This window comes from Solenopsis invicta, chromosome 5, assembly GCF_016802725.1.
Source record: "Solenopsis invicta isolate M01_SB chromosome 5, UNIL_Sinv_3.0, whole genome shotgun sequence".
Taxonomy (NCBI): domain Eukaryota; kingdom Metazoa; phylum Arthropoda; class Insecta; order Hymenoptera; family Formicidae; genus Solenopsis; species Solenopsis invicta.
In genome coordinates this window covers 11864845-11890256 of record NC_052668.1, presented here as the reverse complement: position 1 = coordinate 11890256, position 25412 = coordinate 11864845, and the positions used below count along the sequence as shown (strand labels likewise).

Below are 25412 nucleotides of genomic sequence, written 5' to 3'. Positions count from 1 at the left end.
GCATCGCTTAAAACTTCAACGACCCCACGAATAATCCCGGAGAAGGGAGGTACGGTACGTGGCAACGCGTCGTATTGTAGACGTAAAACGGTCCCATTGAGTTACTGTGGGAACAGGGTCGATTATGTCACTTCGTGAGTTCGTGAGTATCCTATGAATGAACGTAAGAGCCTGCTATAATTTATGGCCCGATTGATAGCGAAGAAATGCGTTCCGCCGTCACCGCCAGCGAGCAGCTTGACACACATACTAATGCCCGCACACGTACAGGAAAAGTATTTCTTTCCACTTACTCCTATCTTAATTACATTGCCAGAGACAACTTGAAATTTATGCGGCTTGGGGTTGTGAAGAGCAGAGACTTTTAAAAGCCAATCGTTAGTATTAATTCATTTATCTGCCATCAATTATTTATCCGGCCGCTTCAAATAGACCAAAGATCTTTAATCCACGATAAATATTTGATCATTTACGAAATAAGACGGTATGAGCATCTTACAGTTTTGAATACACTACTGTTGAAAAAATTTGTGTACTTTTGTGAAAAAGTCTGCTGGTTAAAGATTTTGTGTTAGGAAATGAACGTGTTCGTGTGTAAATTTAACCCATGTACCTGCTATGTCAACTGAACTTAACAGACATAAAATGTAGAATTGTAAAAGTGATTTAAAAAATATCTTAAAGTAAAAAAAACCACAATTTGCACGAACATTTTGATCTTTAATAAATTTTAGATTGCGCATAAATACGCGGAGAACGTATATTAGAACGAAATGAAGAGACGCCCCGGTCGAATTGGCAAGTGGTGGAACAAGTTTCGTGCGCAGTAACGAAAAGATCTAGCCGCGCGAAAACGCTGGATACAGCAAACTTTTACCGGTTGAACGTCGGAATTCTGTCTCCGCAAATTGCATCCCATTCGGGATTATTTGAAATTCGCGGAAACTTTTACTCCCGGTGTAGTTTCCACGCGGATGTCGCACGGGAGTTCAATCAAATCGAACCTTTCAAATTCGAACTGGTCTACTCCATCGAATCTTAGTCTTTTTCGAAGCGCGTCCTGCTTCGGCGATAAGCTACTCTCGCTTCACTTTTTCCCCCTCCCTCTTCGTCTCACCTTTCTTACCGCGGCTCGCAACCTTTCTTTACCCGACGGCCTGACACGCCCTAACTCAACCCCGACTACTTATTACGTCTTGCTTCTTTCTTCTCCGTCTACTCTTTGACTTCGGTGCGAAGCGAGCCGCCGGAGGACTCGCGCGCACCGAATAATCACGCGCGAATGAGACGGGATGATTTCGGCCCCCGACCGGCTGAATTCCGTGAAATTACTGAAAATCGAGGTCTGTTCACCCCGGTGAATGGGTGCAATTGCGGAAAAATGTCTAGTCACGTTTACGCGCGCACGTAACGAAGCGCCAGCGGAGGGTACGGGAGAGCCCGCCAGCGGCTGCTAGTCGTCTCTTACGTATAGGAAGGTGCCTGCGCCTAGGTTGCAGGGAAAGAGATCAAATTATCTGACAAAAAAGCTCTTGCCGTCGCAACTAGCGTGATTGCATTGATGCCTTGTGGAAGCTGCGAGGTGATCGCTCCCCGAGATCGCTCGTAATCAGAGAATCGAAGCAGACGTAATTGCGCGGAGTCGGATTGAGTGAGAGCGTAAAATAGCAGGATAAATCAGGCACAATTAGGCGCTACTTTTTTTTTAACCAGCACCACCGACGCGAATATTGAATTTCCGCGCTTCCTCATTTTTTTTCTTCCCCCCCCCCTCCCTTCGAGAATTAACGGAATCCCTGACAGATGGTAGCGCGAGACGCGATCTCTGCGTGCGTTTAATAGGTAAACGCCCGTGCGTGCATTCCTCTCGCGTGCTATTCATTAGGTCTGAATATCGTACCGGAGAAGAGCGTTTCCGCATTATCCTTTCGTAATTGAAAGTCAGGAAGCAAGAAACGGCGAGTATGCGAGCATAATGCAAAGACATCACTTGCGTAAGAAATTTTGAATTATTTCCCTCGTCGATTATGTCGAGAGGCAGAACGACGAGAGTAACTCCCCATCTCATCGTTAACTTATATATTGGAAAAAAAAAAAATTAATTTGGCCGAAACATCGCAATTTCAATTACGCTGCGCGTATCTCAAACAGATGTTGTGAGCAATAATGCACGCGTCTGCACTTTATTTGAAAATTAGAACAATGTATAACAGCGAACAGTTGACTATGATCTCAAAGCCGGTTTAATTGCGAGTGGCTAATTGAATCGTTAACGTAATCAAACAATTAATGTACGATCTTTTTCAGGCGCCACCAGCGGAAAGCCGTAAAAGCACGTACATGGGAAATTCTCCACGGGTTTCAAAACGCATTGCATATTCACGAAACATTGCGCGATAACGTTGCGCCATGCATTAGCAGGGATCGTTAATTCCATATTTTACTAATTACATCAGTAGATCGGCCCAGCGACAATTTATATCATCTACAATTAACCGTGAATTATTCGGCCGCGGGTATAATCGGCTTTAGGCCGCGCTAAAATCGGCTATTACCGCGGAATGTTGCACGCCAGCGAAGTGACTAATTACTCACGCAGGAGAGCACACGCGGAAGGAGCTTAAATTCGACGCCATTCAAGTTCGATCGGTGTAGCTCGCGTTATATATATATACATCTCGGCAAATTGCTGAAATTTAATCGGTATTGTTCCTGCCAGCGGAAGCACATTTCCTCCCTCTTTTCAAGTATTAATAGAAATTATTGTGCTGTCGCGCACCTTTTTACGGCTTGTCGAGCACTCTAATCGTAAAAATCGTTCGGGGAATATTATCCCACGTAAGCTGTAAAAAGAAAAAAGAAACGAGCCCCGCCTCGAAGAGTCGCCAGGGATTTGAGGGATTTTTCCCCTAAACTTGTTTTCCTAATTGTTATTATCACTGGGATGTTTTTCGGGGGGAGGATAAATATACTATGGGACCTTTATGTTTTCCTCCCCTAAAAAATTCCCCTAAACTTTTTATCCTCTCAAAAAAATTCCACGTAATAACAACGAAAGCCGAATTTGAGGGAAAATCCGCGAATCCGGCAACTCTGTCGCCTCGTGTATGACGTCCCGAGAACGTTTCGTCGATCACCGCCGCCGCTCGAGCTTCCTGTCAAGAGACGACGTTCAAGCACCGATTGGTTGTTCGCGCGCCGTTTAATGCAGGTGCAGTGGGACCTGTCCGCGTCCGCGGTGACGAATTGCGCCACTAAAGCTGACTATACCTGCACGATTCCACGCCATTTGCAGGCAGTAAGGGCACCATTGCAGCAGTCAGCGGCAATGCACGGGCCCTGCAGCACGAAGTTAGGCTAACAGACCGTACGAGACGTAGAACCGGCTGCCCCGAAGTGGCCGCGCGAGCGAGCAGCGAAGGGTGGAGAAGGGGGAGAGAGAGAGGGAGGGAATAACGGAAGGAGGATGAGGACGGGAGAGAAACGAGCGAGAAGAGAACGGGACGTTGAGAGCGAGAGCGGAGGAAGCAGGATGGATAGGCAAGATTCGGAAGATTTCTGTTATTTGACGTAATGATCCTTGCGGAATGCGGCGAGCGCTACCACAAGGGGATATTTCTCTTCGCCAGAATTCTACCTGCCTTACCTCCCGCCAACCTGAATTCCCTTGCCCGTTTTCTCCGAACGTTATTCGCTTTCTTCATTAATCCACGAAAATCGGGGATTTCGAACCAGGGCGACGGCGGGTGCCGTTTGCCCGACGCTTCTTCCCGACTATATAATTGCGATTTGAATCGCGAATGACAAATCGAACGATATATGGCGCTCGGAGAGCGATAAAGTCCTAACTAGCCAGATTAAGAAACTTTTTATTCGCGCGGGCTTTATAAAAGAGCCCTATTTCGAGGATGAATGCCGATGCTTTAGGAATATTACTGTCCGATAGAACCGCAAAGTTGGAGAGAAAAGTGGTAGCGAATGCAAAAATTATGACACTTTGAAACTGCGAAGTTATTTTTCCCCGAGACTCGAGAACGTTGCGACTTAGTGGCCATTCTGCGCCCACGATACGTTTCTGCGATAACGTTTCATGGCGAAAACTCTTGACTTCCGTATAGACTGTGCGTTTCGCAATCCCAAAGTCACGGCGAAGTAGTAGAGCAGGGGGGAAGCGAATGGGAAATTCCTCGCTCGACGGAGGAATAGCGAGGCGTAAAACGGGACGGCATCTGAAACACAATTCCCTTCGCGGACAGAGTAATCGGTTCGGTGGATCTCATTACGTAAAACGTATTATGATGTTAACAAATTTACGCGAACCTTTTCGCAACATTCGCGTAACATTGGCCCGAGAGATTTCTGAATGTGGCGGCGCGGCGCCCGCAAATTTTCCGTGATGGGAGGCAAGAGCACACACTTCCCGTCGCTATGTACACACACACACACACACACACACACACACACACACACACACACACACACACACACACACACACACACACACTTCCCGATACCGCTCGATAAAAATACTTCACGTAACCAAATTACCCACCCACTCAACCTACCGTCGTTTCCCGATAAACGTGGAGGAACCCCTAGTCGGAAATCTACCGCAGGCAAGAGGAAGAGCGAAGGAAAATGAAGGAGAGAAAGAGAGAGAGGGAAAGACGACGCTATACGGTTCCTCTCAATCGAGAAAAGTGCCTTTCGCGAGGATTTACAAAGAGCTAGGATAGCTTTTTACGTTCGAGAAAAGGCGGATAATATCGGCATTCTCGAACAGTCGAAATAATAAGGAATAATTCTCTCGCGGCGATCGATAACGAGAGAACGGAAAGATGTTCATTGAGGCAAGGAAGAGAAAGCGATTACTTCCGCGGGATCCAATACGTTGGCTGCAGCACGAAAATAATATCCGTCACGCCGTGAAGCGCGAACAGAGCGAAAGTGTCCGCCGTGGAAATTCCAAGTTTATCGCTAAAGTTAGCGAGAATCCGTCGAGTGTGATTAATTCGTCAAAGTAATTTCGCGTGGTAGATGTGCCCGAGCGATAACCAACGGCAGACCGACAATGCCGGGTGTCGACGCCCGCTCCGGAAAGATCCTCTGGGAATCATCTTTGCGGCACAAAGCGCCATTATCATATACGTGTTCATGCGCGGCGGTGAAATTTCCTGGATCGCAAACGCGGCGCGATGCAACGCGAGGAAACATCGCGCGCGCGTGACGGCCTTGAGCGCGCGAAGCGAGGCAGATGTCATCTCCCGTGTCGACGCTCGGACGAGTTTAACTGTGTTCCGCGATCGCGCGAAGAAATTCCACTGAATCCAAGATGCACGAGGGGGGGGAATATCGTTCGTTTATATATTCATAAATATTTTACAAATTGTCCCGTAATCACTTGACTTTATCTATTATTTCACTTTATAAAATTCTCCAGGCAAGAGATCATCCAGAGATACACGGACATAGTTCAAGTTTTTTTAAAGGGATAAATTCTTTAAGAGATAAATCCGCGCGCCCGACAACAGAAGGATTTGAAAGGAGTAACGTGTACAAAGCTTTCATAAAAATTGGAATTTTCGTGTTCGAAGAATTTTACAACGAATATCCGTTCGCGGACAACGTACGTTCTGACACATGCTTGCTTATTCCACGGGACACAAAGGTATCTCTTCTACAATAAAATAGGATTAGACTAGAATCCGGAAAGGATTCCTCCATTATCTCCCGTTATTGCCAGCCATGCGTGGCTCGGCTTGGCGCACCGCGCTACTGGGTGTCAAGAAAGTTTCGTCGAGAGCGAAGAAACGGCGAGAGGCTTCACGAGGCAGGCAAGTAAGATACGAGAAGGTTAAGACCCGTCGTGCCTCACGAACCTGGCCCAATCACGCAAAGTGCCCTGCTTCCGTATCCCCCACCGTTCGATGCATCACTGTACGTACGCCTTAGCTCATGAGAGAACGTTGCATCACACATCCACGTATCCACGCGCACGCACACGCTGGCGCGTACATTATTCGCATATAAGCGAACATTTGCGAATATGTACACGTATACACACACGCACACACACACACACATACACATACACATACACACGCACGCACGCACGCACGCGCACACACATACACACACGCACGCACACACACACACACACACACACATTCACAATGTGTGTGTGTGTCATAAGCGGGCAGGTAAGCCGCTCGCAGGTATCTCGCTGCAAGCCTCCATTATCGAACGAGAGGAAACTCTCGAGGTGAGCGCAAGCGAGCGAGAGAAGATGACGGCGCGGAGGCTGAAAACCATTCTCTCTGTACCGGCACCACACCGGTCCTTTGGCGAAGAATCGATGCGACCACCCCTCGCAACTCGCCAAAAATCCTCTCCTTGTTCTACGCTGTGCTGACCCCACCCCCCCCTCTCTCTCTTCTATCTCCTGCTGTTCCCTCGAAGACCACCCCGGGCCACGTGAATAGCGAGCTACGTGCGCACGATGTGAAAAAGAGTTACGAAGAACCGCGCGGTTTTCGTACCAACGAATTTCCATTCTGATTCCGTGAATCCAATTTACATCGCGAATTGCTCGAGTAGGAACAACCGGCGGAGACAACAAAGCACCGAGCCAGATATCGACTCTGCGTCGCGGTCGATCGTTGTCTACCGGAAGAAAAGACGGAAGAAAGATTGCGAGTTACGCGACGCGATTCCGCGTTAACTTTGATCAAAACTCATGCTTCCCACTTGCATGCGATTCGAAACCGGTTACCGCGTGATTTGCAAATTCTATCAATGGGATAGGGTGCTCTTACGACGGTTATCTTAACGGTAAAAGATAAGACACTGCAACAAAGGACACGGTGGCTAGAAGAATAACGAAAGAATGAATTCATAATTATTAATAGGGAATTAGCTTATAGGGAATTAGCTTATAATTTGACTCTAATTCTTTTGAAGAATTTTATATAATTTTATTAAGAAAAATATATTCTCATTATTCAACAATAATTTTTATAAGTTGAGAGAAAAAAATATCGGATAAAAAATAATATTATCTTCCAGTATCTTTAAGAATTAAAATTTTTTAAATACTTTTGTTATCAAAACCATCGTATTGTGTTCTTTAAATAATTATTACAATGTTGAAGTAAAAATTAATGCGTTCACTAAAATTTAAAATTATAAAAATTCTTTAAAGATTAAATTATATCTAAGCAAAATTATTGTTTCACAAATAATCAAAAATATAATTTTTTGCTCATATATGAAACAATGATTGTTAAATAGAACATATTAGTTTTAATTTTAATGTTCAATGCTGCTTTTTTTGTGTTGCCTCGTTCATGGAAACTGATGTTTTACCGTTAAATAAACTGCATAATGAACGAAGAATGCAAGCAGATTGGATAGCAAATAGACTTATTATCTAACCAACTATTAAAGTCAACACATAAATCAGCCAACAGTGCAAACCATTTTGCTTAAAACGACCATCTGTATGAAAAAACGATTCGTGTTGCCGGTTTATTTCTCTACTGGGGATCACGCCAATTTAAATCGCAGTGCATGCGCGAAACATAGGTACATGGTACGGCAAAATTTGCGAATTTACAACATTGATATGGCAATTCTTTCCGCGGCGCCAACCGCAGTAGCATATTTTACTAGAGCAGTCTAAAACGATGCGCTCATACATATCCGAATACTTTCTACAACGTACTTTCCCCTGCATCGACTAAATCTGTCCAACCTGTGACAAGCTAATCTTTTCAGTCGCAAGCCTTAATAAACTCTTCCATCCCAACGTTAGAAAAGCGCTGGATTAAAGTCCGAAGAATTTTTTGTCGCACTTTTTCAAGCTCTAGCAGCAAAACAGAAAAAAAGTGAAATAAAATGACCCATGAAATAAATCTTTAAAAGTAAAAAAATTGCGGCTGACCGGTATATGCATCATATAAATGACGTATTTCAAAAATATCTCTTAACTAAATCCTCGTATGAATGAACCGTCACACAAAGAATCCGTGCACAATAAAAATATTAATTAAGCGATTTTAACGGAGCATTAAGCTCGTAAAACTGCAGCTTGTATTCACCTGGTATAAATATAGTAAAGACGTGATAGTTCTGATTGCATTCATAAATAAATAGTCTCAAAATGTGTAGAATAGTTCCACTTTTTTAAATATTACAGCTAAAGATAAAAACTGACTATTTTGATGTCATATTTTGCAGTCTCTCTTTATTTTTTTTTCTTTCTTTTCTTTTTTTATTTTTGCACTGCATTCTCATTATCCCTCACTAAATATCACCATATTCTTTTGTATTTTAATTCAAAATTTTTTATTTCTCTCTCTCTCTTTCTCACACACATACACACACACACACATACGTACGCGCGCACGCAACCATGTTTAATATCCAGCTCGGACAGATTTAACCGTGCAAGAAAAAGTATGTCGCGGAAAGTATTCGGATATATGAGCGCATCATTTAATATGTACACTTTTATAGAAAAATTTATTTTTATTAAAGATGATGAATCTAAAGTTAACTCTTGCCAGATTTTCTCGGTTCTTGATCGATTGGCTGAAAGGGTGGAAGCGAAAGAGATCTGCTGGGTGAGGCAAATTGTCCGAATATATCGGAGATAATCGAGAGACATGATAGTGTCTCGCGCCAAGCGTACAGGAAACTGTCCCGTGTATCTATACGCGAATCATACGAACAGAGGTGGTTTGTACTGGCGGCAAACTGCATTCGGTGAAAATCGACGTGAAACAATTCCAACAGGACCGTGTCGCGACGCGTACAAGCCCGGCAATGTATCGGTCGCGAGCAAACCTGGCGCCAGGAATCCAAAATCAGGCGGAATGCACGATCGAAACTTACGTGACTGCAATGTGCAAGATCGAGTTGGATTCTGCGTTATCCGTGGCACAATTGAACCGTATGGAAAATGCCGCGAGGAATCCGACAAAGCGCATTTTCTGTAAATACTCGCTCATCCGCGCGATGTCGTAAAATGAATTGCGAGAGGAGGAAAAGGGACGGTTAGAATACGGTTAATGAATAAGGTTCCAAAACTGTGCAATCCTAATCAACATCTTAATTAAGATCGTTTAAATCTCTCTGCGCAAATACACGAGCAAACGTTGCTTTTGTGTCGTACTAACGTGTCAGATTTAATTTAACACATAGATAAGTTGCGTATCTTTTTTTCAGATAAAACTGATGCAGGAGCGCGCAAAGTCGATATGGAATAGCAAAGGTACGAGTTCTAAACGGCCGCATGTTATTCTCCGCATGGTCGAACGTATGTAAAGCGCCTGAGCCGAAACTTCCAAAGGCAAGCCACGAATTTCGGTAGCTGATCTCCGGCAGAACAGCACGAAGCGAGGCGGAAAGAGAAAAGCAAGATACACGCGCGAGTTTCGTACCTGGTGCAGGTATCCTTACCGTTTCTGCTCGTTGCATGTTTTCGAGAAATGATATGTAAATAACCGAGAAACAGAAGATACAGAAATCTCGTTTGCATCTATATTGATAATCCGTATTTACATTCTGGTTTGAATAACTGAATAATTACATCTGCACAACTCCATAGTAATAATAGATGATCGCGATTCGTTTCAAATATTTCTTGATTAGGACAACATAAACGAAGTTTATTGCGTTAATTAAAAAATATTGTCTTAATCCATAGCTGGATTTTACTACTAATATTTATTATGTGTCTTATATACCTCTTTAAGTTCACTGAACTGCACGCCGAACAAATTTTTCGGTCATAAAACACCAAGCTGCGTTCCAAGTTAAACAAGAATCAGTAATATTACGTTATTAAATTGAATCAATTTAATAATAAATGATACTAACCAGCGTTTGAATGTGAGAATCCTTTCCCTCTAAGAAACTGTAAAGAATTTTTTGCGAAAGATAACTCGTCAGCCATTTTTTATTAAAGCGTCTTGCTTCTAGCAATAATAATTTTAATGATAAAGCTAAAAATTCCTATTATTGAAACTAAAAGATGGACTCGATGTCATATTAATCTCGCTAATAAGACTTGTGGAGAGAAGGAGAGCGAAGGAGGAAGATAAAGCATGCAAAATCCGACGATCGCCGTATCATTTGCGGAATTCAAAGAAAGCGCTCTCGATAAGCTGGGAAAGAGGCAAGACCGCTTAGAGGATGCCTTCAGCCTTTGTTTATTGGTTCGTTGACCGAGACAGACGTTGATCATACCGGAAGTCTCGGTATGGGTCCACAGCAGCAGAATCTCTCAGCCGGCGTAAGATGTTAAATGACGCTGAAAATACCGGGAGCATCTCTTGGCTACCTCAAAGACGGTCACTCGACGAAGAAGTAAATCTTGGTGGAGGCGAATACACGGAGACGCCGTGTCGCGGAGGAGGCTCTCCCGTTCACCGACCAGCGGGCAACCCGCTTTTACCTTTCTGACGTGGGCGGACGAGCCATCAATAAACATTTCCCATTGATATGCAAATCTCAATGAGAGCACCTTCTCTCGAGAGTCAAGTAACGACCCCTAAAACCAATCCCTTTCTACTCGCCGTCCCCGGTCGGTCAAACCTCGAACCATAACCGACATGCCTGGTTGATATTCACTTGGGTTCAGTTTATGATCCGCCATGAATTAAAAATTTATTGAAAGGCACAAATTCGGGCGCGATATTAGACGTCGTCCCGTAACGGATAAATTATGCGCCATTCTTGGATATTTAAGCAGGTAATAATATCCGTAAATTCCACGGCGCGCGTTTCTTCTTACAACGAAATGCGAGCCAGAAATCTCTTTCGACATAATAGCAATCACATCGATAACAATAAGTGCCTGGCCGCTCCGCGGTATTTCGTTGCATTAACTTCGATATTATATGCCTGCCCGAGGAGAGGAAAAAAAAAGAAACAGTGGCAGAGAAATAACCACAAGCAATTAACGCGTATGGCGAGATTAAGTAATCAAGGTAGTTTCTATACGTCGCTAGGTAGGTACGGACAGAATTCCGAGATAAATAGAGGCGATATAGACGGGCAAGTTCGGTGTGCAAAGATTAAGGACAGACACCCGCGGCATTCTATTAAGTCCCATTCCAACTCCAATGCTCTAACTGTTCGCCTCTGTGTGTTCTCTGGTAGCTCGGCCGGCGCAGAAGCTTTCTTAAACTTAGATTACTATGTACTTCGGCGTGAAGTTCATAAACCTTAGCGCCTGTAATCCGACAGCAGTTGACGGTGTGCAGTCGCGACTGTATTCCGGAATTGGAGACTCCGACGCCGGCAATCAGCGTGACAAAGTTGAAAAGGATCATCTCATCAAGAAGTATTATCGGTCTTGTAATCAACCAGTCGACAAGTTTCCGCGACATTTTACATTTTCTCCGCTCGCCGCGGCTAATAATATCGTAACTTCGGTCTTTTTCGCGCGAGAGACTGCGTGACGCGGAGTTGAACGAGAAAGCACCTGCACGTCGGTACAAGATTTTACACAAAGACGGCGATTATGAACGATTTCGCACAAAAATTAAAGCAATCAAAATCCGAAAACGATTTCGGCGAATGACTGAGCGCGCATTGGTTTTCCATGTCTCTGCAGCGCAAACATCAGGTCACCGCACGGTATCACTGTAGCGTGACATCGCCACCGGGCATTCCCGAGCGTAGCGGAAGCCGCTCCCGGAAATACGCGTCAAGGACGCTCTTATCGTGCATCCCGGTGCCGGCATTAAGCGTTAAGTCGGGACAGGTGCGCGCGAGGTGAGGGGTGGAACGGCGACGAGTCGGTGCAGGGAAAGCGAGACGAGAGAGGCGCGCCTTCCTCACCTGTCGCGCGCGGCTTTCTAACGAATATGCACCCTACGCCAATTTTCGTCCGTTCCCTCGTGCCGTCTCGTCGAGGTGAAGCAAATGCCGCGAGTAGTCGAGCACAATGAGTTACCCGGAGCTGCACTCCGGCCACAAATACGCTGAATATGCATGAGGCCCTAACCCGCCCTGTTCCCGCTACCGGTACGTACGTACGTACTCGAATTAGATTTCGCGTAGGTTCTTCGAGTCTTGCTCGCAGCCACTTCTCGTAGATACTTCAGGGCGTCTCTCAAGTCCCCCGCCTTTCTCCTTCCCTCTCTTTCCGTCACTCCCGCACACTCTTTCCCACCCCTTCCCACAAAGACTCAGCGGTTCATCGAGCTCCGATGTTACCTTCCCGTACATTCAAACGTATGAACAAACTGTCCATCAATTACCAGGAAAATTGAGGTAGGTATCGTGATTGGATAAAATCAACGATGCAAATAGCGTTGGCTGTTTCGAAATAATTGCGTATCATCAACCGAGGTACTTTTGTAATCGCGATGTGTAAACAAATACACGATTAATTTTAAAAAAAGATACACGCATTTCTCCATTTTACACTGGCTTCTATAATTTTACATTTATCTCTGATTTTTCAAGCCAGAATAATTTAAAAATTTTACTTCTCTGCCAGTGATGACATAATTTTTCATATAGTTTTATATTTCCCAGGGAGAGAATCTTTTTTCTTTTTCATCTCTTTAAACTGCAAATATGAGAGAGTCATCGCAGAATTCGCAAACGCGATTACTATTCTGTAACGCACGTGAGAACGCCACGCCGAGCGCTCGCATAAGATACGATGTAATCTCCGTTTCCTCTTGTGCACAACGATATATTTTATCAAAAAAACGCGCGTTCCAAGAGCTCGGTTTTAATGAAAATATTCAGGTATTTAAAATGATGCATTAAGTAGACGTGTTTAGTACATTACGCGATGCTCTTAAAATAATTTAATATATTAAAAGCTAGATATATATTTTAAAGGGACTGTACGCATTAAGTTACGCACGTACATCTCGTTAAAAAACGTAATTTAAAATATTCTCCGATAAACAAATTCACTTCGTAAACATTTGCCAATTTGTTTTAGCATACCTGCAAATAAACCGTTTAAATAACAGCAGTTCATCGCATTCGCATTGGTAGATTTACGAAACCCAATTCGCGGTATACCTGTCCAATTATAATATCGAAATCCTACGCAATAACCTTCTCAACGATTGTATAGCACAGCAAATAATTTCACCAAACCAACAGCGTAGTAAATAATTTCATCAAAATGAGTTCGTACACGGAAAGAACGATTTCCTAAAATATCTAAATATTTAGCTAGGTATATATCTAAAAATAATTTCGTTCGGTCATCAAAATAATTATGTAGAACGTTTAAGCACGATGAACAAATCTGCAAATGTTTTGACATTTTATGCTAACTAAAGATCATATTATATAGACGTTCTGTTTTCATACAGAATGTACGAATCATAATAATGTACTCGAAATAATCCTATAAAATCTCTGTAAAATATTGTTTTTTTTCGTATATCGTCAAAATATGCTCAAAATATCACAAATGAAGGCACCTTTTGCAGAAAATGGTTCTACATATATTAATGACGCTGAACTATTTTGTTTTATCAGTTGCTATACATATATGAAGCAGTAAATTGTTGATTTGATACTGTTTTCTGTGTACCTATTTCATATAAATAGAGAGTACGTTTTAAAATATTATCAATATTATGATAGACACTAAATATCAATAAAATATTCTTTGTGAAGATCCTATTTACTTAAGAAAAAAAAAAAACTAAAATGAGTAATCCCTTCTCATAGCACTAGAATATTTTTCTGCATATATTTTAAAGAAAAAATATGGGCAATAGATCTCCAATATTCTAGAAAATGATCCAAGTACGGAGAGTAGTATAATTTTGTGTTTTATCAGGCTTGGTAAAAAAATGTAATCGGTCGAACAGTTTATATATACGTATATAAATAAAATGCATGTATTTTTCAGGCATAAAAGTGGCCATTCAGCTGGTCCTTTCTTGCTTCCCTGGCGTCCTCATCCAGCATCCGTCAGGTTACCTTTTTCATGTCGGAAAACCCGAAAAAATATTTTTTATACGACCTATCCTTTACACTTTACACAGACGCAAACGAGCCGTTATATAACCGGATTTATATACGTGGCAGAACCGAAATGATATACGGTCGCATGGGCAGGAAAGATTTCCACCCTCTCGCGTTTGAATCCCTTCTTGCTCTGACATGCGGCAAAAAAAATATATCCATCCCGTTGCACCGCTATTCCGTGCGTTACGTCGCACGTAGGTTTTAGGCTCTAATGGGATCAACGTACGTTGCAAGATTGGAGGTAGAAGTTACAATGCAATAATAACCCCTTGACCCAAAAGTTCAACGACAAGCGTTAAAATGCTATGAATCGTTCGAATAACGAGAAATCGCGCGAATACGAACGACGGATCGCAAAAGAATATGCGCTGTTTGATGTTAACTCGGCCGATCGCGATAAGTTTAATTTCCAGTCTGGTGGCGTAGGACTCGTACATTGGATAAACTTCTCGTAACGCAACGTTTAAAATTCTAAACTGGAAAATTCTCCCCCTCCCCCTCTCTCTCTCGTTGCTTTGGTACAGTGGTACGAGTCACCATGAAGCGGAACAGTAATATAAGTCACTGATACAAAGAGGGATTTACGCAGAGTTACCCGATATTTGTAATCCCCCGCGATCTGATTTCGCGAATGCCTCGGAAAATCTGAGCCTTTTACCGAAGTCTATTTCCTGCATGGTCTACAGATCGAGCGTCTATTGGCCTCATACATAGGCTACATATCGCAAAGCCCCTACATAAACGTAAATATTTACATAGAAAGAGGGCTGTGGCGGAAGTATATACCCACGCCGCCGCGCGGAAAGATTTTCGTCCTCCTCCTACGCGCGAATTCGCCGTAACGCCGTAACTTCGCTTTAGCGAACGGAACAAATGAAACTCGATTTTTTTTTTTATCACGGATCGTCTTCCGCGCGCATTTGTACATCGGCATTGTAATTTTTTCGCAATTTCCTCGATTATTATTCTTTCCGTTTAATGATACTAGGGGGAAAAAAAAATTATTCCTCTCCGAATTGAAGCTGGAGTTCGTTGAACCGTCGAGGAAGAAAGCGTGCAAAGCTCGCGATTCGTGACGTCGCGTCGTCTCGGGGTGAAATGGCGACGTGTCGTCGTGCTCTCGTTGCTCCGGAGTCTCATTGCAAGACAAATTACGCATTCGCGTGTCACATTAACTATGCCTGCGTTTGTTATACTTTAAGTATTAGCAGTGCTGCAATACTAAAAAGAAAATAGAGTTACTTTTTAAAAAATAACCCATACACAGAAAAATTATTTTTTATTTTAAAATGTTAAATAAGATTAAAATAAGATTAGCGTCAAACAGACGTAACTTGCTTGTATAAAGAATTTTGTATAGTTTTATCAAGAAAAATATATTCTTATTATTCAACAATGATTTTTATAAGTTGAAAGGAAAAAATATCGGATAGAAAATAACAAGATTTTTAAGAATTAAAATAATTCAGTGCTGTTATTATCAAAACTATCGTATTGTGTTCTTTAGATAACCATTATAATATTAAAATAAAAATTAATATATTTTGCTAAAGTTTAAGACTATCAAATTCTTTAAAAAAGATTAAATTATATATAAGCAAGAATATAACTTTTTACTTATATATGAAACAATAATTGTTAATAAGTTGAAATGTAAAAAACGGCCAATAAGGCGAGCATGAATCGATATTGACAATATGCGTGATATTATAAAGTAAAAAGAATTTGCATGTAAAAACCGATAATATTTAATTCGAGTTCTTAGTTCGAGCTAGTTCGAATTATCTCTGTTTCTTTCAAATTTAAAGCGCAACGTCCAGCTTGGTCAAGTAAGTCTCGCATTACAGAAATCGTTTATAATATCAGTAACTTCGTTTAATTAATATCTACGGGTTGTTTCTTGGAATTTAATTTCAAAAGGTCAGTCTGTCACTAATTTGACGTATGATATCCTTCATGACTGCCAAATCTGGCGACTTTGACGATTCGGTTGACGCGGATGCGTTCTTGCTTAACACATGAAGAATATCTCCCAGATGTTTTATACAATCGACATTTGCGATGTCTCATATCTTTCTATTATTGTAATGTTTATTTTGTCATTTACGATTACTGTTGATTATTTTTGTATTTTTCGTTTTGCATGCGTTTATTTAAATTTGGATGTGACTTCTGGTTGTCGCGTATGTCGTAATGTCGCCACAGTCAATTTTCAATTTTTATAACAGTCAAGTAGAAATAATTTAGAACTGATTTATATATTAATTAAGAATTTCACTTGAAAAGGCTCTGTGCAGCGCAAAACGTCTAAATTTAATTTGCGATTTGTAAGCTTCACTGTCAGAGTTATTAAATGTTATCAGTTTTTTACACATGCAAATTCTTTTCAGTTTGTAATCACACATATTGTCGATATCGATTCACGCTTGCCTTATCGATCTTTTTTTGCACTTGAACTTACAAAATAACCTTGCAAAGTGAGAAATTCAGATTTTAATAAAACGTGGCACAAATGTAGAGGACGCAAATACATGAATTTAGAAATTTTCAGTTGCGGCTATAAAACTGTTCGAAGGGGTGAAACTATCCCTCAAAGAGACGTAAAGAGATTTCGCCTTTTATCCCGTAAACTGAATGAAATATCAAAAAATGTTTTATACCAAAGTTTTACAGTACAAATATCTCTATTTAACTACTCTATTCATTTTTTTTCAAAAAAAAAAAAAAATTTTTTTTATTTACTCCCTTTACATTTATGCCAAGTTTCATTAAAATCTGAATTTCTCACTTCGCGAGATTTCCTTGTTAGTGTCAGAGTACTAATACGAACCAGTCAAAAAATTGTTTTATTCTGAATACACGTTAATAATGATTGTTAAGTAAATATCATTACCTCATAATGATTGTTAAGTAAAATATATTAGCAAGAATAATTACTAGCTTACGATATGCACAAGCAAAACAAAGAAATAGAAATAAGATCAATGAAGAGCTAAATTATTTAAGATATAAATATTAATATAATTGAATTCGACTTTAACGCATCACATAAAAATGAGAAGGAATAGATGTAAGTTTTGCGCTCACTTGTCCATCCTTAATATCGAAGATATTGGATAAGTTATAGTCAGACAATAAAATAATTAAACTAATATTACAAATATGTGTAGCAAAGTTTAGTAATATCGAACGCTTTATTGTCGAATAAAAAAAAATCTAATTTCAACTATGGTCAAGTTATGTAAATGCTGAATTTTTGGCTTACAAACAGTATAATTTCTCGTCGACTTTGGCAACACTTTAAACAATGGTAAAAACAGTGATAAAATATATTAGTTTCAATTTGATATTAATGTTTGATATTGTTTCTTCTACATAAACTTCACGATAAATTTCCACGTAAGAAAGCTCGTTAGAGAGGACAGCGAAGAAGGATCGATTAATTCGGAAGATATTCGCGAGTGGAGAGCAAGAGTTAAGCTCTCTTAAACTCGTTAAACAACTGTGCTCCATAATGGTAAAGTTATAACGGCGAAGTTCAACATTGTGGAAACGGAAGCGCACAATATTTTGCTAACAAATGCGATAGTTCCGCGATGCATTTGCGTTCGTGGATACGCTATGCGGCTCGCGATAACAACATCCTGAAACGCATCTCGCGGAGAGTTATTGGAATTAGACACCTCCGATATCGATCACGCTTCTTTCTGCCCGTGACGTAAACATTTTTCTATTTCGACGATACCGCGGCGAAAAATATCGCGAGCGGACGCGTAAACCGAACGCGCTGCGCGGGGAATTTACGACGGTGATAACGCCGTGCTACGACTATCAATCGTCCGTTGCATCCCCGCGACCCTTGACAGTCTCGGATATTTTTATCCCGCGTCTATCTCTTCGCGGTCTATCGCGACGTACTTTTCCATATGCTTTCGTCGCTTGCGCGAGCAGACGCTCTTCCTGGCGCCTCCTCCTCCCAAAATTCGCCACCGCCGCCGTCGCGCCGCCGTGTTTTTGACCCGGGACGCGACCTCCGCGACTCGAAGGGAGATACCCGAAAAATAAAATCGCGCCAACCGCGAACGTCACTTCGCGCGGAATATCGACAACGTCCAATGTCGGAGCGCGCCCCGCGCGTTCAGAAATCTTCCGGCGACGATAAATGTTCCACGATCTTTTTGAAGATCCCGAGAATTGAACACCTGACACTTCGCACGCGCTATTTATTTTAAATGAGAATGGAGCGAGCTTACGCAAGAGGGACGGCCGGTACTCCGACCGATTCGAGAACACGTATTTTCCCTGCGCGAGAAACGCGTTGTTAAAAGCTATCGCTCCAATATTCACAATGCCGATACACATGTCACGTATTCGTTTCTTCTCGTTTGTCGGCAAGAAAATAAAGCAGCTTTACAGCAAAAATTTCCGTTTAAATTTTTAACAGATATCCCAATGTCCCGAACGGTCCGCTTGAAGTTTCGTCTTAATTTAACGCAAGGTAAATATCGTGTAAAAAAAAAAAAATAATTAACACAACGATGTAGCGCAATTGGGAAACGGAGTGTCGAAACGCATTGCTTCGGTAAAAATTAACATTTAGAATACGTTGCGCGTGACACGTACATTTTATTTATTTATCTCGGACGTTTTACCTTTTAAAACTTGCGTTATCTTTGTGTCATTTTTTTTTTATTTGTTTTTTATTCGTTTACACATTGTGTTATTTTAACGGTGAAGAGAATATTAAATATAATATAAAATTTTCAAATAACACAATCGCGTTACGTTAAACTAACGCTCGCACATGTTAAAAATGCAACAACTGATTTTGACGTAAATACAAAACGTTTTCTGCTGCCGTGTCTATTCCTTCGCTCCTTCCAATTTCCTACTCGTGCGTGTCGATACGTTCGTATTTGCGTGTAATATTTATAAATTAATATCAAGATTTTAGTGATTTTTCCTCCATTACATTTTTCACGCTTTTATTTTTATCAAGAATACGATACGGGAGGGTAGAAAGAACGCGATACAAGTACGAGCTATGAAAATTAATTACGGCAAAAATTACAGGAAAGTTTGCACATATATTTTAGCGAAAGCCCCGATATCGATCGACATGCGCACGAAAGAAATTTATAATTTTCCAACGATAACAAAAAGAGGCTGGTAAGAAGGCGTGTAATGAAAGAACGGTGAAAAGGATTAAAACATAATTCAGCGAGTATAATTAACGCGGCAATTAACGCGTCAAGTATTATTGCGTTCGCATGCGGCGCGTTGCTCCATTTTGCTAATCGCGCGCGCTTAAACGAGCGACACCACCTGGGGCACGCTGGGTAATCGCCTCGAAATCCAAAATCTGTGCGCCGGTAAATTATTTCGCGAGCGAATATAAAACGTCGGGGGGGTTAAACCGCATGCTCGAGACGCACCGTAACATCATTCATCATTTCTCACTCACTCACTCACTCTCTCTCTCTCTCTTTCTCTCGCGTGCGGGCCACCCGTTAATTCACACGTTGAAAGAAAACAATTCGCGGCTACGATCGCGCGAAATGAGGTAAACGATGGAATCAAATGTGGCGTGACTCACTTGAAAGTGTTGCGTCCGCTCGACGATCGCTCCTGGTCACTCTCGCGGTGGGCAGGGCAGGGCCGTTGAAAAATCCTCAAAAATCAACAAAAGGACACTGAGCAAAAACGAGAATCCACGGAACACAAAGAGCTCGCTCGCTCACAAAACGCAAACTCAACCGCACGTAAAACGGCGTCGTTCACCGGGAGGAGACGCGAGGAAGTGAGGAAGGTAGGTAGGTACGCGCGCGTGACAGCCGCGAGGGAAGCAACTCGCTTGAGTCGGCGAGCCGACTTCTTCTCGCAACGATCGGCTGATCGGAGCGATCTCGCAGGGAACAGGAACGCGCGTCGGCCGGCGACGTTATTATTTCTCTCGATAACTCGAAAAGCGTCGAGAACGGGGAACGATCGGGACGACGGGAGAGAGGAAAATAGCCAGAGGAAGAAAGACAGAGAGAAAGAGAGAGAGAGAGGGAGGGAGGAAGAGATAGATAGAGAGACAGAGAGAGGGAGAGAGAGAGAGAGAGAGAGAGAGAGAGAGAGGACGGTGAAGCTTGCACGCGGTCCGCGTACGAGGGAGCTTCGAAAGTACCGACGCGACGACGGACGAAGCACTTTCCCGTACGAGGCTCTGCCGGGTACTGGGGGTAGCGCGAGGTCGCGCTATCGAACGCACCTCTCGCGCCGCGCCGGCCAGTTGACGCTACTACCGGCGCGCGCGGCGCGCGCGGCGCGGCGCGGCGGCGCGTCCAATCGCCTAGCAGCCTCGCTTCGCTCGTCGTCCTGCCGAAAGCGCGCCGCGCCGCGCGCGCGTTAGACGTCCGTTTTTAATTTTCGCATTGAGGTAATAGAGATCCTCGAGTGCGGGGGAAGGACAAATATTTTTCCTTCCCGCAGCAGCCAGCGTCCAGTACCGTCTCTCCCGTATTTTTGTCTGGCAAATTGACAAACATTCAGCAACAATTTCAATCTCGAATTAATTCGTTATAAAATGTGCTGCCCCCGCAGCGTGCACACACGGCCGCGGGAACATTTTTAATTAATTACCGCGTTTCCATTAACCGTTTCCATTAACTATTGCATCCTAAAGTAAACGAAACGTTATACCGTGCATAACAAGAGAGAAGACTATCAGTATAATTACGGAATTATTCAATTTATAAAATCAAATTTGTTTCCACTTATCACAGGTAGCAAGAGTTTAATTAACGCAAAAATCGCGGCGGCCGGCGCCGGTGATACACCTTTTTTTATATATACTTTTTACTTTTTACACAATTTGCGAAATGTATTTTTGCGCGCTGCCCCTTCATCGATCATTCGAGCGCGTTGTCATCGATTATTTACGATCGGCGCATCCGGAATTCGACAACAAAGTGGCGGAGCCACGATACGCGATGGCGGACACACACTGACGGATACGCGATGCTATCCCTCGGGCAATATCCAAGATGAGATTGCTCTAACGCGTATTAACGCTTCTAATTTATGCGGGTCCATTGGCCGTACGAGATCGCTCAAACCACACTCGGCCATCCTCTGCCGAGGTAGTATCGCGGTCGGCCTCTCTGGTGCAAACAGTTCGGCGCGTCGCTATGATCACGTTGATCAAGAGGCTCAAAGGGATAGGAAACACCTAGAAACCCTCAACTGGTGTCTACGGTATTGTCTCGGGAGCGTGATTAAGCGTAACAGGTCCACGCTTATCATTAAGTAACGGAACAATGGCGCACGCATTTCTTTTTTGTAGAGATTTGCGATAAAATGCGAATCGAATCGAATCAGACAGGATTCAATTCGATTCGGATTTAAACCTTTACACGGAAAGGATGATTTTGCTCAAGTGACTAAACATTTAGCTGGATACGGATCTGAAAATAATTTTATTGGATTAAAATAATTATAACGGGTGTACAAGCATTTTGAAACAAAAAAATTATTTACTCGGTGGGTCCTAGTAATTTATTCAAAAAATTTTAATTCGTAATCAAATTACAAATTTTTTAATTGAAATATTTATGTAAATAAAACGAAAAAATAATTTTTAATCAAGTAATTTTTTCTTGCGGTTCTAGAAAATATTTACTGTCAGATTATTTTTATATTCAAGATAATCAAATCTTTTTTAATTAAAAAAAACAATTTAATCAAACTTAATAATATTATTCGGTTATCTGTAAAACTACATTATTAAAATGTAAAAATACAAAATTATATACTTAAGGTAATATGTCTATTTACTTAAAAGTAAATAATTTTACTTAAATTAAATAGAACGAACAAATGCTTGCATCAAAATATATAGTTTTAAGAAAATGTACTTTTTTTATTTAATTAAAATGTTTTTCTCAGTGCAATGCTGTAAAAAGTTGGACATTTGAGCAATTCGTTTGAGAGTCTAATAATAATTATTTTGATGAGCTAACAAAATTATTTTTAGACCTATATCCAGGTAAATTTTTAGATACTTTAGCAAAATTATTCTTACCATGCAATTTTGCTGAAATATAAAATTGAAAGTAATTAGTTGAAATTATTAAAAATTCCTGCTGAATGTTTGCTAAAATGTCAAAATTTTTTGCACTAGTTTCATTATGTTTAAACATCCGTCATAATTATTTTAATTCAACATAAAATTAATTTCTGATCTGTATCTAGTTAAATTTTTAGATATTACAGTAAAATTGTTCCTTCCTTTTCCAATTATTCAAAAATTTTGAATTTAAATTTCGACTACGAATCTACGTGTACTGGAAATCGTATAAAATATTTAAAGTGACTTTATATCATAAAATCAATATTACTTTTATTACACCACAATTTTTTTTATTACTTATTTATAAATTAAATTTTAGCGTAATAATAATTATATTGTTAATTAAAAGTTACGTATCAACACTTCAATTCGGCGTAAAAAAAATTTGTACATCTACTTTCTTATGATACAGTATCAAATGATTTCATATGATCTTTAGAACGTGATGATGTTAAATGTTTAAAATTAATATGCAGGCAAGCTTTTTTTGTGTCGAAGTTAAAAGAGTTATATTTTACGTGCGAGAAGGGAGCAATTTGTAACGCTAATGCAACGAATGTGTCGAATACCTTGTTCGGGGAAACAATGCGGAGTAACCTGTATATTTATTGGCCCCTGGGTAGATATTGGCTATGATGCTGTTTTCGCGATGAAACATTCCGCGCTAAATAACGTCTGCGCAAACAAGTTGGCAGATGAGTCCTCTTCACCAATATATGCCCTATGTTGCCACAACGTTATTACAGAATTGAAAATTTCCTTAAAAAAATCACAATCCCCGCTATACTACGAATATTAAATATAATCGATATCCTATAAATATTAATTTTAATTCTCCATTTTATAATAATTTTTACGAAATTTATAGTATCTCTACACTGAAAAAAAGTTGATAATTTGACTAAATTTTTCAATTCGATTAAATTTGTTCAATTCAAGTATTTGTGTAATTATAAATTAAATATATAAATACTACAATTAAAGAAATTCAATTTAATTTAAATACGTAGATACTTAAATTTAAAAAATTTAATAAAGTTGAAAAATTTAGTCAAATTAATCATTTTTTTATCAGTGTATTTTACAATTATGTCTACGAAATTTATATCTTGATATTGCAAAAGAACACCCGGAGGAAAGCGATGTTTAAATTGATGAGATCGTTTCTTTAACTTGTGTTTTTTAAATTGAAGTGAAAATACCTTTGACTTCTCAAAGGTGTTTCAATCTCGGAGGTTTCAATAAAAATTTATTTGATCTCAAGAAATGACGCTATCAACTTTTTAAAGTAAATAAATTATTTGTTCAAAGTATTTGCTTAATTTATATAAATAATTTTTTATTCAAAAGACAGTACTGACAGAAACGCAAGAAATAAATTTAGTCGTTTTGATTTTAAAAATATATTTCCTTCATTAAAAACAAAAAAGATTCACATTGCATAACCAAAACATTTCTTTAATAAAAGGAACAACCAAAGAATTTCTTCAAAGAAACTTTTCTTTAACCGTATAGCGATGCATAAATTTCTTTGATTCAAACAAATATTTTTTGACTCGAAGAAACTTTTCTCTGGGTGCATATAGTGCCCGATAGAAAGAAGACTAATGCCAAATATTTTATTCGCTTCATAATTCTCGCTTCATAAATATTGCATGGCTACAATAAAATACGATAATATAATACATTAGAATTAATTGCCTTAACAATCTCTCTCTCACACACTCTCTCTCTCTCTCTCTCTCTCGCTCTCTCTTCCTCTCTCGATTCACATTGAAATTACGATTATCAGGCGGCACAAAGGGACATGTTAGACGTGTTTAACCAGAACACCCTCGAGCGTTATACCCGAAATACCCCTAGACCCTCAGGAAACAATTAATTCCCGTGGAACGTTTGATCTAAGGGGCAGATAAAAGAGTATGCTTAGAGTGTAACCCTTACACCGGGGCGAAGATATTGTGCTCTAATTAGACGAAAGAATTTCATCCCTCAATCCAATTTCCATGGTGCGGCGTGAATGAGCCGCTCTTGAATAATTGTTAGCAGAACTTTCGCGCTTTGCCGGATTACCATACTTTCCAGCAATAAGAACGGAACCTCCGTCTTCGGGGCTTGCCGCTTTACCTCGCGGAGAATCTCATTTTTCTCAACGAAACGACCATAAACGCGTCTCTATAATCATGCTAATCGCGCGTGGGCGCCATTCGAGCGCGTTGAATTTACTTCGCGAATAAAGTGCCGTCGAGCTCGCGGTGCAACATAGAAATTATGACTCTTTGAAAATGAGATGCTGTGAGAAATAAAAATAAAAACAACAGAAAGATGTTACATAAGTTCGCGTAGGTTTCCAACGACATTATGAATATTTGTTTTTTGCACGACGCAAAACGTCTGTTCTTGCATTTTCCTTCGGTGAAACACAACCTTTTCATATAAGCGCGAGTAGAAATATTAGAAAAATATTAAATGAACACGATTATGAAATAGTTTGTTTATGCAAATATGAAATAGTTAAGGAAAACGGATTATATATATATATATCGTACGTAAGCAATGGGAACTTCTGATAGGCACTACTATCTGTTGTCTATATCTGTGTACGTTATACGTTTCAAGAATAGCATTGTCTGTCTGGGTGGACAATGCCATACTCATGTTTCATCTTGATAAAAATGGATCTTCTCGGAAATATAATCTTTAATTGTCTCGGAACGTTAGAAAGTCTCGCGTTAATACATTTACGCTATCATTCTTAACACACAACCGACGTTCTTGTCGACAGCCACTTCTCACGATATTTTCGGTCTCGTTTAGTTCGCGATTTGAATCTAGCGCTTCGTTATAATCGGAAATTCGTGCAACACCGTTCTCTATCTCGCGAGACGTTCCATAGCGATCGCGCACCACAATCTCGCGAATTAAAGCAATTAAAACCTGATTAAAGACCGACCAGCCAGTCGCTCTCGAGTTCCGCCACCGCCGACCGGCTCGGGGGGGAGCTGGAAAAGAAAAGAGAACCGCACACGTTCCGTTTGATTCGCAGAAAGCGATCCGTCTTCATTACTAGCCGCCACATCGTACATCCTGACAGCGATAATGGCAACGGAAATGCGCGAGCGGTCCAATCGCTTATGAAAATCGCAGATAATGGCTTCTCCCGCGCGCCCAGCAACTTCAACCTCGTTACCTTCTATCACTTCGTTCTCGCTGAATTATCATAACAATGCGTGTACAATGTGTCATACCGTTCGCAGACTCGATACATTTCGTT

At 40.8% G+C, this 25412-nt stretch overlaps 1 protein-coding gene across 9 annotated transcripts in view; it reads right to left on the bottom strand.

Moving 5' to 3' along the window:
• The window catches only part of LOC105207535 (protein turtle), a 306264-nt gene that overhangs the window by 261515 nt on the left and 19337 nt on the right, over window positions 1–25412 (bottom strand). For 8 of the 9 annotated variants that reach the window (XM_039449817.1, XM_039449814.1, XM_039449823.1 and 5 more), the window contains exon 1: window positions 19619–20253. The exons of the other annotated variant lie outside the window; for it this stretch is intronic. The gene's annotated coding sequence lies outside the window, so the exon portion shown is untranslated. Of the gene's footprint in view, window positions 1–19618; window positions 20254–25412 lie in introns of those variants that run through there. 9 annotated transcript variants of the gene reach the window in all.